General features: G+C 39.4%; 1 pseudogene; it reads left to right on the forward strand.

Moving 5' to 3' along the window:
- Nucleotides 1–2,795: 2,795 nt before the first annotated feature.
- On the forward strand, nucleotides 2,796–3,380 carry LOC116630266 (annotated as a pseudogene).
- The last annotated feature ends 1,105 nt before the right edge of the window (nucleotides 3,381–4,485 follow it).

Raw genomic sequence — 4,485 nt, forward strand, 5'->3', positions numbered from 1 at the left:
CGCCTGGGTGGCTCAGTCGTTAGGCGTCTGCCTTCAGCTCAGGTCATGATCCCGGGGTCCTGGGATCAAGCCCTGCATCGGGCTCCCTGCTCCGTGGGAAGTCTGCTTCTCCCTCTCCCACTCCGACTTTCCCTGCTTGTGTTCCCTCTCTCGCTGTGTTTCTGTCAAATAAATAAATAAAATCTTTAAAATAAATAAATAAAAGTTTAAAAAAACAGCCAAAAGATACATGAAAAGGTGCTCAACATCACTAATCATCAAGGAAGTGCATATCAAAATGACAACAGTTACTACCTCACACCTGTTAGAATGGCTATTATCGAAAAAGCAAGAAATAACAAGTGTTGGTGAGGATGTGAAAAAAAAGAGAACCCTTGTGCATTGTTGGTGGGAATGTAAATTGATGCAAACACTATGGAAAATAGTATGGAGTTTTCTCAAAAAGTTAAAAATAGAACTACCATATGATTCAGGAATTCCACTTCTGGGTATTTATATGAAGTAAACAAAATCTCTATCTCAAAAAAATAGCATTCCCAATGTTCATGCAACATTACAAGAGCCAAGAAATGGAAACTACCTAAGTGTCCATCAGTAGATGAGTGGGTGAATGGGGGTGGGAGAAATGGGTGAAGGTTTCAGAAAATATGAACTTTCAGTTATAAGATAAATAAGCCCTAGGGATGCAATGCAGAGTGTTCACTATAGTTAACAATGCAATATTGTGACTATATTGTACTGTATATTTGAAAGTTACTAAGAGATCTTAAAAGTTCTTGTCACAAGACAAAAAATTACACCACCAAAAAACCACAAATGATCCAATTAACAATGGGTAGAAAACATGACCAGACATTTCTCCAAAGAAGACATACAAATGGCCAACAGACACATAAAAAGATGCTCAACATCACTCATCATCAGGGAAATGCAAATCAAAACCACAATGATATCACCTCACACCTTGTTAGAATGGTTAAAATAAGAAACACAAGAAACAAATGTTGGCAAGGATGTGGAGAAAAAAGATCACTCATGCACTGTTGGTGGGAATGCAAACTGGTGCAGCCACCATAGAAGACAGTACGGAGGTATCTCAAAAAATTAAATATAGAACTACCATATAATCCAGTAATCGCACTACTGGGTATTTATACAAAGAACAAAAACACTAATCCAAAAAGATACATGCACCCCTATGTTTATTGCTGCATTATTTACAAGAGCCAAATTATGGAAGCAGCCCAGGTGTCCATCAATAGATGAATGGATAAAGAAAATGTGGTATATATATACACAGTGGAATATTGTTCAGCCATAAAAAGAATGAAATCTTGTCACATGCAACAACATGGATAGATCTAGAGCTTATAATGCTAAGCGAAACAAGCCAGTCAGAGAAAGGCAAATACCATATGATCTCACTCATATGAGGAATTTAAGAAGCAAAATAAATGAACAAAGGGGAAAAAAAGAGACAAACCAAAAAACAGACTCTTAACTATAGAGAAAAAAGTGATGGTTACCAGAGAGGGGGATGGGGGAAAGAGGTGAAGGGGATTAAGAGTACAGTTATCATGATGAGCACTGAGTAATATATGGAATTGGTGAATCACTATATTGTACACCTGAAACTAATATCACACTATGTTAACTACACTGGAATTAAAATAAAAATTAAAAGAAGCCAGTTTTTTTTTAAATAACATTTTCAACTGTATTTGAGTCAGCAAAAGAATCGGAAATCTATGCATAAAATAGAAAATTCTCCATAATTTTAAGTTGTTAATGCCAGAAGTCTCCAGTAGCAAGAAACAGTAGTACTCATTGCACTCTACACAGTTAAAAAATGTACTTAAAATACTCCCACTTTTATTTAATTTTTTCATCTATTATTCTATCTGGATGCCTACATAAAGGGTAAGTGTATAGAGCACAAACACCATGTAACTTAAGAATTATCTTACCATTTTTATTTGATATGATGGTGTTCTTAAACATTATGTTCTACTCCTTATTACTGAATGAATTAAGAATACAGTATGGGTTTGTGGCAGATGTTAAGTGACTATCCTACTCCCTACCTCCTTAGAGTGTGCTGGCAATTTGGGTATCAATTTCTCATCAGAGGACAGGGATTAAACCCTGATTATTTACTATCACTAATGATCATCCTTTTCTGATTGTTAGTAATTGGTTTAGAGAAGTCATAGGACCCAATTCTAGACAGATAAACAAAGGAGGTATTTGACAGGTTTTTTTCTGGAAAAGGTTTCCTCAAAGATTCAAGAAACCATGTAGGGTGAAATGCAATCTTATCTTTTGTTGAACATCCCCTTGTCTGGATGTGATGCCTGGTTATGTCTTTCAAAAATGAATTTTTACTTAAGGGCTGGCTCCCAGCACTAGAGCTTCAGCAGGCGGCAGATACATGCTTCCAGAAGCAAAGCATCATTGATGGCATCCAAATCTGGCTTCTGATGCCAGCAGATCTGGCCGCATCGGGTAAGGGATGAATCCATGATGTCATCTGATGCCAGGAAGAAAGCTTGAAGCAGTTCCACACACCAGCCCATAGTCAGGGCCCACCAGAGGCTATCAGCATCCTGCTTCCTTGGCTTCCCCAGCTCCTGAAATGCTATCAGCACTGTCAAAGTCTGCTGGTATTTGCCTTCAATAACATCATACTCCAAGACCTCCTCGAGCAATTGCATTTCCTGTCTCTGGGTGGCCCATGCCATCCTCAGTCAGCACCTTGACAATCTGGGAGAAGTGCTCGATGAAATCCTGCTCTTCTTGAGCTTTTCCTACAGAGGTCCTATCAGACTGAGATTGGACAGACCCTGGACCTCATCAAAGCCTCCCGGGGCAATGTGGATCTTGGCAGATTCACTGAAAAGAAGTACAAATCCATTGTCAAGTCCAAGACAGCTTTCTACTCGTTCTGTCTTCCTGTAGCTGCCGTCATGTATATGGCAGGCAGTGACAAGGAGAAAGAACATGCCAATGCCAAGAAGATCCTGCTGGAGATGGGGCAGTTCTTTCAGATTCAGGATGATCACCTTGATCTCTTTGGGGAGCCCAGTGTGACAGGCAAGATTGGCACTGACATCCAGGACAACAAATGCAGCTGCCTGGTGGTTCAGTGTCTACGGCGGGCCTCTCCAGAAGAGCGCCAGATCCTTCTGGAGAATTATGGGCAAAAGGCCGAGAAGGTGGCCTGGGTGAGGCCCTATACGAGGAGCTGAACCCCTCAGCTGTGTGCACGCAGTATGAAGAAGAGAGCTACAGCTACCTTGTGAGCCTCCTGGAGTGGGTACGCCACGCCCCTGGCCCTAGCCATCTTCCTGGGGCTAGCACAGGGGGAAAAAGTGACCTAGAGACTGTGAGGGTGGGAGGGGAAGTTCTCGATAAACTGTCTAATCCTCAAAAGAAAAAGAAAAAGAAAAAAAAAAACCTGGTACCTGAATAATGTTACTGAGCCATTGAACCAACCAGCCTTATAGCTATTCCACCTTTGGACTATTTCTTTTGTGAAAGGCTAAATTTATTTTTAAGCCAGTTGACTTAGGGTGCTCTATTAGTAATTACTGAAGATAAAATTTCCATTTTTGTAGGAGTTCTATAATTCAGATGTGGACTTTAAGTAAATCATTTATTTTGATGTCTTTGTATAGAGATCTGTTTTCCTAAATTTTATTCCAACCACATTGTGTGTCAGAACAAAAATAGCAAAACTCCTTGGAGGAATATGTAACAGAAACAGTTTCCAGGATATACTATTCACATCATCCAAGTGAAAATCCAAAATTGCTTGATGTAGGAACAAGCAGCAATTTGTGATCCAATCTCAAGGAAAAAGATAATCAGCAAAGAGCAACCCTGAGATGACCCACAGGCTAGAATTAGCACAAAAAGATTTTAAACCAGCTACCAGAACTATACACAGGGAGCTAAAGGAAAATGCTTATTGAAGGCTCATAGTGAACAAAGAGATAGGAAATCTCAAGATAAATAAAAACTATTAAAAAACCCTGAAATTACAAAACTAAAATATACAATACCTGAAATGAAAAATACACTGAATGGATTTACAAGCAAAATAGAAGTAATGAAGTAAAGCATCAGTGAACTTGAGAAAACAGATCAATAGATATTTTCCAATTTGAAGAACAGGAAAAAAAATAATTTAATAAATTATAAAGCATCAAGACCTATAATTGTAATCCCTAAACTATCAAGTTAAAAATGCAAAAAGCTAGGCACCTGGATGGCTCAGTCAGGTAAGAGTCCAACTCTTGGTTTCCGCTCAGGTCATGATCTCAGGGTTCTGAGATAGAGCCCTGGATGGGGTTGGGCATGAAGCCTGCTTGGGATTCTCTCTCTCTCTCTCCCTCGGCCCCTCCCCCCCCACTGCATGCACATGCTCTCTCTCTTAAAAAAAAAAATGCAAAAAGCTATACCTACATAGGCAATTCATAAATT

The sequence above is a fragment of the Phoca vitulina genome, unplaced genomic scaffold (assembly GCF_004348235.1).
Source record: "Phoca vitulina isolate PV1807 unplaced genomic scaffold, GSC_HSeal_1.0 scaffold3, whole genome shotgun sequence".
NCBI classification, from domain to species: Eukaryota; Metazoa; Chordata; class Mammalia; order Carnivora; family Phocidae; genus Phoca; species Phoca vitulina.